We start from the raw sequence: 13,141 nt of genomic DNA, 5'->3' as shown, positions 1-13,141 counted from the left end.
AGCGCAGCTTGGCTGCCTGCTGCAGCCCCAGGACTTGACACCCTCCGTCCTTCACTCTTTCCTCCCGCACCCCTCGTTCTCCCCGTGCCAGGGGGCAGGAGCGTGCTGTGCGCGCCTGGGAGCCCTGCGGGGCCGAAGCGCGAGGGAGCGGGTGTAAGCGGGGTCCCGGAGCCCTGGCGCGGCGCTCGGGCCGTGTTAGCAGGCTGCCCTTGCCCGGCGGAGAAGCGACGGGGCTGGCACTGTCCTGCCCCCTGGCTTTATTTTGGAGAGCGCTTTGGGGGAAGGTCCAATGACTTCCTATCCAAGTCTTAATGGTTCGTGGTGCTTTAATTTTGATTCTTTGCAAAGTAGGCGTATGGACAAGATTTCATTTTAATCTTGGGTGCATGGAAGTCATTTGGATTGCCATTGGTTTGTAATGACTAAGCTTCAGAGTGTCACCCAATGATCGTTTCACCACCAAAAAGACTGTAATCAGCTTATCTCTGTACAGATGTTCTGTTTTAAACTTCCAAGTACTGGAAGGTAGAAGCGGGCATTTTCAGTGTAACAGAGTGGGGAAAATTGAGACCAAAAACAAGTAATTTGACCGTGCCATCTGTAGGCTTTAAGGATATTTTTCTTTTCAGAAACTTTACAATGTGCCGTTTTAACGATTATAGAACAGTCATTCCAGACTGGAGAAAACATCATCTACCTTAAACTGGAACTTAAACTAGCAAAAGAGTGATGGTTTTCGGTCCAGTCAGTATTTATGAAGCACTTGCTGCGTGCCAGGCAATGGGCTAAGCACTAGGGGTTCACAAAGAGGCAGAAGACAGTCCCTACCCTCGTGGGGAGACCGCCTGCAACAAGATCGGTGCGGAGCCAGCTGCGTGGGGAGAGCAGGCGAGTGATTGACAGAGGGAGGGCACTAGAAGTAAGAGGGTCTGGGGAAGCCTTCCTTCCTGTAGGAGACGGCATTGCTTTGGAAGAAATCATAGGGTTAAACGACTTACTAGACGCTAATGACAGGACTTCATGGCTGTTCTTATGCACCTGGTGTATTCCGTGTAAGTCACAGGTTATTAGGAGAGTCTCGTAATGTTTCTGTGCTTATCACACCCCTTTTGCTATTGGTGGCTGTTTCCTCGGCAGTGAAATCTACAGATGTGAAAAAAATGCTTTTAGAAATGTCACCCAAGGAGACCAGACCTAGGCATACATACCAACTTGATACCTTGTATTTATTTGGATATATTATTAAACTCTTTATATTCTTCAACATAGCCTGAGTCTTACTGTCTTTTTTTTTGAGGGGGAAGAGGAGAAGTGAAGTCCTGAAACCATTTAGGGAGGTGATTAACAAATATTTTGAAAAAAAGATTGACTGGATATTAGAAAATGTTATTTTGGAAAAGAAATGGTACAGAAGAACTCTGAGATATTTGCTTTTATACACAGGGGCTTCTGATTCACTGTTAATTCTAGCTGGTGTTTCATGTCATGATTTCGGGTTTGCAAAAGTGCTTTACATTGGAGCCTTACCACAGTCTTGTAAGGTAGTTAATAGAAGTAATGTTTGGTTTTACAGATGAGGAAAACTGAGGCAGAGAGTGGTGAAATGACTTGATCATGGCCACCCCCATGACTTTTCTGACTCCTAAGTCCTTCCCTTACTGTACCATGCCATGCTGGCAGTATTGTGAGTGTTTCTCAAGAAAAGGGCTGTGTAGGAGCTTCCATTCCTGCAATTGTCTGACGTTTTCATTGTTTGTTTAACAGTACATATTTGTTGCCTACATACTAATGCGAGACACTGTGAATGAGGACACAGATGTGTAAGGAAGATAATAAGTAGATTGTAGAATACCTAAAAAATGATTCCTAAAAATTCGAAGGACATTAATGAACAGTTTTCTGGAAGATTTTCACATATCAATTAGTATAGCTATTAAAGGCAAATCTTAAGGACAATTTTAGGGGAACAGTTGAGACAAAAATATCCTTTGGAGAATATTCTTTTTACAAATCAGTCTTCACTTTTTACTTGCAAGAAGTATAACAACAATGATACTACAATTCATTTTTATATTAAAATATATTTGTACGAAAAACTCTTTCATGGTCAGTAATGACTAGGAGCTCTAAACCAGTGAAGTAGGAGTTTTTTGAGTGGTTAAGGGTCACTCTGAAGTGAGACCTAAAGACTTCCTTGTTCTTTAGTTGAGGTGTTCTCCACCCCCACCCCCCAGTTACTCACCTAAACAAGTATTTTTCTTAATGGTCACAACTTTGAGGCTGTCATTTCCTTAGTTGAATTTTAACCAGTTCTTGTTAGAGCACCTCTTGTTTAGCGGTTTAAAAATCTAATAGCCTTAACAAGTGTGTTACGCTCTGTTGTAAAGAGACATGGCTTTATTTTCTTTTTTGGTTTGTTGAATTGTAACTGCCTGCCTTCTATGCTGAGATACTTTTCAGCTCCTCTTTCCTATTGGTGTCTGTTTCTTCATTGGTGAAATGGTGATCGTCATCCTTTGCAACCTCCCTGAGAAATAATTCATGATAGTAAAGTGCCTTGAAAAGGCTGCATTAATATCAAGTCATTCTGCAGGACATCAAAGTGTCTCCTTTGGTTCATTTAAAGACCATTGGAATCACATTGTTTATTTTCTTTGAAGACAGTTTGAATATTCTACAATCATTTATTTTGTCTCTGTTCCACTTCATTTAACACTGTGTTTTGCACTTATTAAGTGTTTACTAAATGTTTGTTGAGTTGGACTTACAGTACATCTACCTTTTCCAACCTCTGGAGCAGTGAAGTCATAGATGTGGCTTCTCTGGAACAGCAATTCCCAAGGATGCTAAAGAGAAATTCTTGAGCTGCTGCTGTACATACGTATAGCTTTTCTTCTGTTTTCCTAATGCTTGCCTTGTCTTTACACCATCTTTGTTCTTATGATGGTAGTTAATGGTAGTCTGAGGTAATTTCCTATATTTCTTTCCTCTCTCTCCATATTCCTGTTTCTGACTTTAATTTGGCCAACTTGGAAAGGCAGATTCTAAAGAGCCAGGACTTGGCCCCTGACAGAGTTATGAAACTGTGATGAGTAAGTTGGTTTAGAGCTATATTATGGTTTGGGATTGGCAGTCAAATAAAAGAGGTAAAATAGTGTCTTTTAGGATGAATGCCTATGTATGTACTTTTTTTAAAATTCCCAATTTCTGAAATTTTTTCTTTATCCAAAATGTCTTAGAAACGTTGAGTGATGGTTTTAGGAGCTCAGAATTTTAGTTTGGAACTGAAATGTTGGGTCATTTTGAAAGAAAGGATTCCAGGATTCCCTGGGCATGGATCTTAAAATTTATTATTCTTTTGTCTTTAGGAAACTGAAAAAAAAAAATCCTTGTCATTTTATGTTAATGTAGCATTACTAACATGGATATTTTGTTGTGAGATAAATTTGATTAACTTAATTAAACTAATCGAAATTTAGACTGTTTGGGTCTAAAGATCTGTCAAAGGAATGTTCGAATGATCATTTAATCCCATTTCTTCTGTAGGTAGAATTGGTATGGTTCCTGAAGTTGCTTAATTTGAGAAAAGTCACAAATGAAAAACCTGACAATTAGTTACTGTTTTAGGTTGTTTGAGTGGAATTCTTGCCTCTCCTGATTTTTTTTGCCTTTAACTTAGTCTGTTTCAAAATTTTTACTCATATAGTACCAGGAGATCTCAGAAATGATAATAATGGTGGTTTGTATGCTCCACAAAACTCATAAATAATCCAGTTTGAACTAATATTTGGCATGAAATTAAAATCTTTTGGTCAGTGCAAACAAGTATTAATTTCTAATTGAATTTCTTTTTGAATAAAGAAGAAATTATTTTGGAACCTGAATGTAGTTAGACTTAAATAGTAGTTGATATGTCAGTTATCAAACTTTTATCTTTAGCTTTTCTGGGTAAAACTTCCTTAACTGGGATATGGCAGAAGGGAAAGATAATGAAACTTATTGAGACACTCAGTATTGATAAAATGATAGATTTGAAAGATAACGCATAACTATTTCAGTAATATTTCAGAATGTGATGAAATATATTTCTCATCTAATTAAAAAAAGTGGTTTTTTTTCTTCTCTGGTGGTATAAGTAGTTAATTTCATCATCTCTTCTTGGGAGAATGGTAGGGAGGAGATAGGCTTAATACCTGTGTTTCCCTTCTTCAGTTCCTTGTTTTTTAAAATCCTTTGACATGTCTATATTTAGCATTTCAGTGCTAATAAACACATTTTGAATGATTGTAGAAATATTTTAGTTTGGCGATTAGCTGATACCTATAGTAATGGTGAAGAACTTGACAGGGCTCTTTAGTTTTTTGGGCATTACAGATTCAGGGTTATTGCATGCATTTTTATGTGTTGTCAGATGTGGATTGCTATTGTCATTTCTATTATTTCTCCAAGATCTGGTGTTAGAAACCATAAATCTAGACCAATAATGGGGACAAGCTGTAACCGGACCATTTCCTTTGTCAAAATGTTACACAATGAGGTATCTGTGTTAAATTGACATGCCCACCATTCATTTTAACACTATTTAAGTATTTGCAGACTTTCTTTACTGAGCCGTGGCTGTAATTTAAAAGAATAGGAATTTACCATTATAAATTAGGATTTAGGTAATTTTTGACTTTCAGTTTTCTATCTTCTGAAATAATTAAGGTTCTTACAAAATAATATAAATTTCACCCAAATTGTTTTTATACGAGTGACAAGCAAATATAAAGAAACAATTTAAATTTGTGGATTTGAACTTTCCAGGTAATTAAATTATTCAAAATGGCTAATTTGTCTAATTGAGTTTATGTTTATTTTGAACTGGGAAAGGTTAAATTTCTTGAGTTTTTCAGAGTTGGCTTGATTTAAATAATATAGATCAGTATTCTGAAAGAATTTAAATTATTACTTAGGAAAACTCAGTGTTTTCTTTACTAATAAAGGACATTGTTGTTTAAGACCTGCAAGTCATGTATTTATATATATGTTTCATTTTTTTAGAAGTTACCAAAACAATTTTTTCCCCAATTAAGTTAAATCACTCACCTAGGAAAACTGAATGATAATTTGGTGATGTTATTTATCAAAGCTGTTTTATGTAAATATTTATAAACTATGTAATTTAGGCTGTAAATCACCAGAAATTCAATAAGTTAGTGATAGGTTTTAGATATTATTTTCAGCATATTAGTATACCTACAAAAACAAGGGAAATAGAAATTGTTTTATTTAAATATTCTGTGGGAAAGGTAGCATGATACAGTGGAGAGAGACTTATTGTACTTGAAGTAGGAAAGACCTACATTCAAATAATACCTCTGACATTAGCTGTGTGGTCATTTTCAAGTCACTAAAACACTCTGAGCCCTTAAGAAGCTGCCCAAGATATAGATGATAATTGATTTGGTGGAAAATGTTCCCATGTTGTCAAAATTATATAATGCACATTTTCTTCAATAAATATTAATTATTTGAGCAAAACATATGTTATTTAAAATTTATTTATGAACTGCTTTTTGAAAGATGAATTAAAATTTCATTCAGGTTAGTATATGAAATTCAGACTATTGTTTAGATAGTCTTCTCTTTGCTTCCAGTTGTTTATTTATTGATTAGAAAGAGGTACATTTTCTTACTTTTCAATTCCTGGAAGCTTTTCGTTCAAAACTATTTCTTAATTTAGAATGAATTCAAAAGGAAAATTGAAGATACTGTTCCTAGTTTTTTGTGACTCAGGTGTGTTACTTCCATAAGTTTGCTGTTGAGACTTTTTAAAAAAGATAGCATCAGGCATATATATATGTATATATGTATGTATAGTCTAGTTGATTCCTAGGGTTCTGACTTTTTTATATTATTTCATTTTTTTTTTGGTTTGTTTTTGATACTGGGTCTCTCTATCTTGCCTATTCTAGGAGTGCAGAAGCCCCACTACTATTAAGCATTGAAGGCTTGACTTGTTCTCTTTTCAGCTTGAATGGTTTGCCCCCTTTTCAGCAGCTTGGAAGACCCTTTCTCATGGGGACCTGCCATTTTGGTGCCAGTTAGTGCAGACATCTGATGAGCTTTAGCCTTACTGCAGCCCAGAACTCCCCCAAAGTATCTACCAGCCTCTGCGGGTAGCTGGCAATCCAGTAGCAGGATAAGGAAGGGGAAGGAGGGGAATAAGCATTTACATAGCATCTGCTGTGTACCAGGCATTATACTAAGTGCTTTTTTGCCAATATCTCATTTTATATTCAACAACTGTGGGAGGTAGAACCTATTAGTATTTCCATTTTATAGTTGGGGAAAGAGGCAAATGTAGGTTAAATGACTTGCCCAGGGCCACACAGCTAGTAAGTGTCTGAGGTTGGATTTGAGCTTGGGTCTAATTGACTGAAGAGCACTGCTCTATCTGTCTGCCTAGGGCTGCTGCTACAGACTTGCAACACCATATCATGCTGTACAGTCGATAGTATGGAAGGATATTTTCTGACTGAACGGTACAGTTTAGTATCTCCTGTTTCCTTCACATGCCTTTACATATGGATATGGTTTATGTTCTGAACCAAACAGTGACCATGTTGTCTCTTGTATTTCCATGTGCCTGTGGGAGGGAGAACCCAAGGGCTGCCCATTTACCTTTGGTGTCCACCTTTCACTCACCTCTCACCTGTGGCTCCAAGAAGCTGCAGCATGTGCAGTGGCCACAGTCCAGTAGACCATCTCTGTAGAGAGGCTAAAAAGCGTTGAGGGCATTTGAGCCATTGGTGGGTTAGGGGGATGTCCAACCCAAGCATGAGAGGACGTCTTCCCGTTGGCCGTGGAATGCTTAGAACTTGTTCAGGTATTGAAGATGCCCAGGTCATGCACTCCACCTTAGGCCACAACCAGTTGTCTCTAAATGAGTGATGGACTTTGATGACTCTGGAAAGGAGAGTGAAACAAATCCAGTCTGCTTGAAAGTGTAATAGTAAAGTAATTTGAAGATCCCCTTGTATTGGCAAGCACCTAGCACCTTGTCTCAAGGATGATTGTATCAAGTGTTAGATCCAGAGCTTGTGGATCCCACAGTGGGAGCAACTTCCTGTTGTAACAGGAGGGATTGGAACAGGGAGTAGCTACTGCCTTATAGAAGAAGAAGCCCAAGCTGAGAGAGACCAGAATTTCTCTCAGCAAGCATCTGGAGGCTGAGCGGCGACTGCTGGACTGAGGACTGAACTGAGAATTGAGAAGCACTGAGAAGAGAAATGAGAACTGGGACAGAACAGAGGCTGAGGAGGAGAGGCCCAGGCTGGAGAAAGTGATTTTGATTTTGAGAATGGAGCGTCTGCTGAGAGCTTCTGAGAACCAGGCTGAGGAGCTGCTGTGAGTGAGAGAGGAGGGTCCGTGCTTGAGGGAGGCTGTTCTGTTGTGAAGGCTTGGGAGTACAGGTGCTCCCTGCATGAACCATGTGTACCAGCTTCGTGGTTGACTTTCTGGTTCTGGGACTCGGTTTCCTGGTATTTGAATAAGGACTTGAGGTAGGCTAGACACTGTGAGCTCCAATATGGAACAGGAATTTCACAAGAAACTGAACAAGGAACTGGAGCTGTCAGCCTTTTAAGTCAGGTGGCAGTTGGATAGATTCAGGCAGGAGCTGGGACCATGGAAAAAGAACGATGGAAGCTGAGAGCCTGCCTCGAGTCAAGATAAAAAGACCTCTCCTGGGTATTCAGTGCTGACTGACGAAGTTGTAAGTTACTTATGACCTCGGGGTGGATGGCGTTTGTGCGTCCCGCTACCCTGTAAGAGGGTACCGAGTAGGGACTGATGATACTGTAACTTAATTACGCCCCATGGTGAAGGACTTTGACTTTTGGACTTTGTGATTGACTAAATGAATGTACTTTGCTTAAAACTATGTGACCACTTTGGTGAAAACTATGCGGCTATTTTAGTGATAGGTTGTAACATTGTGAATGCTGTACCTCGATTTTCTGTGAATGTTTTGCTCTGATTTGTTACAATAGAGAGTTGGCTATACTGTGTAATCAGAACCTTGGATCCGTACATACCGTGTTTCCCCAATAATAAGACACTGTCTTATTATTTTTTTTTGGAAAGAAAAACACCAGAGGGCTTATTTTCAGGGAAGGGCTTATGTTGTCCTGCCTCAGCTCTCCTCCGTGGCACTGCTCTCAATGGCGCCAGCAAGCAAATCACTGGGGAAGAACAGGATGATGCGCTCACTGCTGCAGCTCTGATTGGATGCAGCTCGGAGTGCGGCATGTGTTTCACCCAGGGGGAGGGACAGTGCATAAATAGGGTACCGTAATGTAGCGTGTAGCGCAGGGGATCACCTTCACTACAGTAGCAATCTCAATAGGGCTTATTTTCGGGGGAGGGCTTATTTTAGAGGAATCTTACACAGTAAGGGGAGGGCTTATTTTCGGGATAGGTCTTATTATCGGGGAAACATGGTAGTAGCAGTCCTCTGGAAAGCTGCTGGTGCTTGGCTTTACAGAAAGTTGTGACATCACTCATTCTCTTTTAAAGGAGATGTCATTCAAAGGTTCTTAAATCAAAACTACATAAAATAACATCATTGTTTTAGAAGTTAGATTATTGGCAACGTCTGTGGGACATGTTTATGAACTCAAAAATAAACAGAAGGTCTTCTTGGATATGGGTTGGACTACCCTTAGGCCAGTTGATGGTGAATAGTAGAATAAAGCAGCAGTTCAGAATTAACAATATGCTGACAATGTGGGGGAGTTGGAAGAATATATGTGTGTGTGTGTGTGTGTACACACACACACACACAGGAGTTGTGGACCATTTATAGAGGGACAGTTTTCAGTTAGGGTGTTACAAATCAGTGTAATTAACATTTATGACAATGTTTCCAAATAAAATGGTTAAAATAGGAACTATTTTAGGTAATTAAAGGGATAATAGTTTAACTGAAAAATTAATTTGTGTGAATCAGTGTATTCTTTGGTGGTGGTAGATGAAGAATAATTGCGGTTTGAAAAAATTTAGTGCTAATTTTTAAAAAATTCATTTATTTACTTTTAGTTTACAATATTCAATTCCATAATTCCTTAAGTTCCAGATTTTTCCCCCCTCTAGTGCTAATTTTAAAAAAATCAACTGATGTTTGGTAGCTTTGTGAGGGTTTATCTCCCCCCCCTCCCCATAACAAATTACAGAATAGGTATTAGGAACCTGTTTGCCCTTTCATAACAGTTAACCCTTACAAAGGTAGGAAATACTTTTCTCTTTCAAAACTAGTAATTCCAGAAACAGTTATGCCTTGTTTCCATAGTAGATCTTTGCTAAATAATTGCTTTCATGATTTTATAGTGTGATGAGTCTATTGAGAATAGTGGAATTTAGATGTAACTTGGAAATCAAGGTAGAGGGAAGTTAGGAGGACATTAATAGTTTGAACAAAGTAATTTAGTGGAAAAAAGTACAATCCACATTATGGCTATGTCATTTAATGTAGCATAAAGATCATTGTTTAGACATAAGACACAATAATTAGACAGTTTGAAAACGTATTGAAAGAATCATTTCATTTTGAAGTTAGTCACGTATGAATTCATCTAGGTTGCATAGGCTTTTATTTTAGTAATTCTTTGTGGTAATACAGAGGGGCAGTGATAGATTTGCAGGCAGTAAGAAAGTTTTGGATAAATGAAACCATCATAAGCTCTAGAGTTATGTGATGAAGCAAATGGGCTTTGGGGGAAGTTCATTTAATTAGAGAGGAATGATATATATGACATTGGATTGCCATGGAACATTCAATTCAGTAAAAAGTTGTATTCTAGAAGCAGGTTGAGAAATAGGAAATGACTGATTTGACTCTACTACTTTAATAGTCCTAGTCTGCATTGCATCTTTATTGTAGATGATGTCTGTTTTTGGGTAAATTTAGATATAAAATAATTTTTGTATACAATTATACAGAAAAGTATTAGGCTAATAATTTGTGAATTTAAGCTACCGTGTTTCCCCGATAGTAATTACTTTTTTGGACAGAAAAACACCAGAGGGCTTATTTTCAGGGGAGGGCTTATTTTAATGAACATTGACAGCAATTTTAATAAACAGGTAAATGTGAACAAAAAAATGTACCTTTATTCAATAAGCAAATCACTGGGGAAGAACAGGATGACGCGCTCACTGCTGCAGCTCTGATTGGATGCAGCTCGGAGCGCGGCGTGCGTTTCACCTGGGGGGGGGGACGGTGCATACAGAGGGTACCGTAATGTAGCGTGTAGCGCAGGGGATCACCTTCACTACAGTAGCAATCTCAATAGGGCTTATTTTCAGGGGAGGGCTTATTTTAGAGGAATCTTACACAGTAAGGGGAGGGCTTATTTTCGGGATAGGTCTTATTATCGGGGAAACACGGTAGTGGGAGGCTTAATTGAACTTGATGCAATTTACTACTGTTTCTCAAGTGCTGTACTCATATAGCATTTGACAGATTTGATTCTTCTTGTTTCCTGAAAATGTATTATTTTCAGTATATAGAAGAAATATTTTAATATTATAAATTTTTCATTAGTTAGAATTTTCCATCTAACTGAGAACCCTTAATATTGCAATAAACTGCCATCATTTGATCTTTGAAATGTGCCTTTTCTCTTTGAGCATTAGATTATTTTATAGAAAGAAAATTTCATTTAACTTTGAAATGTATTGGGTTCATTTAATGAAATATGGGAGGTACTAAGCAGTATTTGTTACTGTGTAGAGGATTAGAGCCTAAAGGATGTGACTTTTTGAAAGTGAAAAAAAAGTATTCAGGGGCAGACTTTTGAAATATTTATCAAAACTTGCAAAGAATTCTTAATTAGCTCAGTAGACATAAGGTAAGTTTTTATGGTACCTTCAAACAGCTTCTCACTGCATCTTAACACCATGCTGACTGACAGAGTAGGACTGGTGAATCACCAGCTCATTTCCTGAAGCAGTTTGAGTTTTCCTTGGCTATCTAACTACTGATCAGGCCTTTCTCTGTTAACTTATTAGTTCTGACAATTAAAAAACAAAGGTGATGCTATTGAGAGTGAAGAGCTACTAAACCTCCAGGAATCTTCTCCATCCTTCACCCTGTAATTTGGGTCTGTGTGGCTGTCTCTTAAATGCACTTATTGAGATTCAGAATTTTAGGTTTTCTGCTTAAGTCTAGAAGGATTCATGGGGTACCCTGAAAAAAAAACCATGTCCAGCCCAGCCACTATATTAACATACAGTAATTCCTTACCCTATTTAAGTTAGAAAAGGAAACTAATAAAGAAGACAATCCAGAAATGAATAAAGCAGAAGAATCACATGGTTTGGCACTTGTTTCCAAAAGTGATTGTTAAGTATCAAGAAATTCATTGTGTCTAGCCGGTTGTGAAATTTTTCATCTTGATTCTGTCATCACCGGATTAGCTACCTTTTCTACTTTTATATCACTTGCAATTTTTTTTTAAAGCAATTGGCGTTAAGTAACTTGCTCAAGGTTACATGGCCAGGTGTTTCTGGGTAGGTGCTAAGAGTCTGAGCCCGGGATTCGATCCCCAGGTCATCCTGACACTGGAGCTGGTGCTCTTACTTGCTGTGCTACCTGGCCGCCCTTATCACTTGCAATTTTGATAAGCATTTCATCTATGCCAGTTTTTGAAGTTGTTGATAAAAGTGTTGAAACTGAGCACAACTGAGGAAAGAAACTTATGATACTCCTAACACATTCCTAGAACATAGTAACTGTGTATTAAATCATGGTTGATTCTTTGATTGATCTAGGTGCATTCATTCAACTAGTTCCAAATCCAAATAGCTCTACAATTATTTTATCCTCAGGGATACCTTGACAACTTTGTTAGATATCTGTCTGAAATCCAGGTATTTCTGCCAGTCTTTTAACTGTCAAAAAAGGTAATAAATAAGATAGTCTCTTGTGACTTGTTACCATAACTCATGCTTCTGAGTGGTCATCCCCTTTTTTCTTTTTTTTGGCTTTTTTGGAGGGGAGAAGGCAGGGCAATTGGGGTTAAGTGAATTGCCCAAGGTCTAATGCCCCGGCTAGTAAGTGTCTGAGGCTGGATTTGAACTCAGGTCCTCCTGACTCTAGGGCCGGTGCTCTGTTCACTTCACCACCTAGCCGCCTCTCATCCCTTTTCAATAATCAGGTTTAGTTAAACATCCATCCATTTTCTCTTTTTGAAAATTAACTAGCTTGACAGTCTTTAGTCATTTTCTCTTTGATTCATCCAAGATTGTGTAGACAGTGGTTAAGCAATCACATTTACAGCTTTATGCAGTACCCTGAAATATAATTTGTCAGGGACAGGTGGTAGCTATATGTTCTGTTTTTATATCTTCAGTTATAACTCATTTCTCAGGGGATTACCTCCTCCTTTATTAAGAAAATGAGACTGTCAAGGAAAGATAGGTAAGATACCCTAGACTAAAATCCTTCAGGGGGAAATTCAGTCCAAATCTGAAGAATGATGTTCTGAGACTCTAATGAAAACAGTTCTGTTGAGGAAAAAAATAGAATTTGTCTGAAAGGAACAATGTGGATGCAACTCACTATTCAGTTTGAATAAAAAAGAAATGCACAGAAGATGGAAGCCAGACTAGTCCAGCCACCCAACTAACTCTGAATAGTCACAGTGTTATGCCCTTCTACTCTGAGGATAGTGACTTGACTTTGATTATTGGGAATATTCTTGAAAGAATCATTAAAAAAAGGCAGTTGGCAAACATCTAGAAAGGAGGCAGTGATTACAGAGAGTCAGCATGGCTTCATCTAACAAGCCATGACAAACTAAAGTTCCTTTCCATTTTTGACAGGGTTACTAAATGAGTAGACATAGTTTACCTAGATTTTAGCCAAGCTTTTGATAAAATACCTTACTCTTGTTGAGAAGATGGAGAAAGACGGATTAGACAGTCATGTAGTCAGATGGATTCAGAGAGAGTTGGAGTGCTTATTAGTGGATTACTGGTAGTGTGGCTGGTCTCCAGTAGTCGGCTCTACACTATTTAACATTTTTATCAGTGACTCGATGAAGAATAAATGATACGTTGGTCAGATTTTTAGATGAAGCAGAATTGGGAAGAG

At 38.2% G+C, this 13,141-nt stretch overlaps 1 protein-coding gene across 4 annotated transcripts in view; it reads left to right on the top strand.

The window, feature by feature from the left end:
* Window positions 1-13,141, top strand: part of SCML2 (Scm polycomb group protein like 2) — a 218,216-nt gene that overhangs the window by 40,670 nt on the left and 164,405 nt on the right. The window lies entirely within an intron of this gene.

Source organism: Petaurus breviceps, unplaced genomic scaffold, assembly GCF_028583685.1.
Source record: "Petaurus breviceps papuanus isolate PSGF00001 unplaced genomic scaffold, PetGlider_PUasm1.0 419, whole genome shotgun sequence".
Taxonomy (NCBI): domain Eukaryota; kingdom Metazoa; phylum Chordata; class Mammalia; order Diprotodontia; family Petauridae; genus Petaurus; species Petaurus breviceps.
The sequence above is the reverse complement of the archived record's forward strand: the minus strand, read 5'-3'. Positions and strand labels throughout refer to the sequence as shown.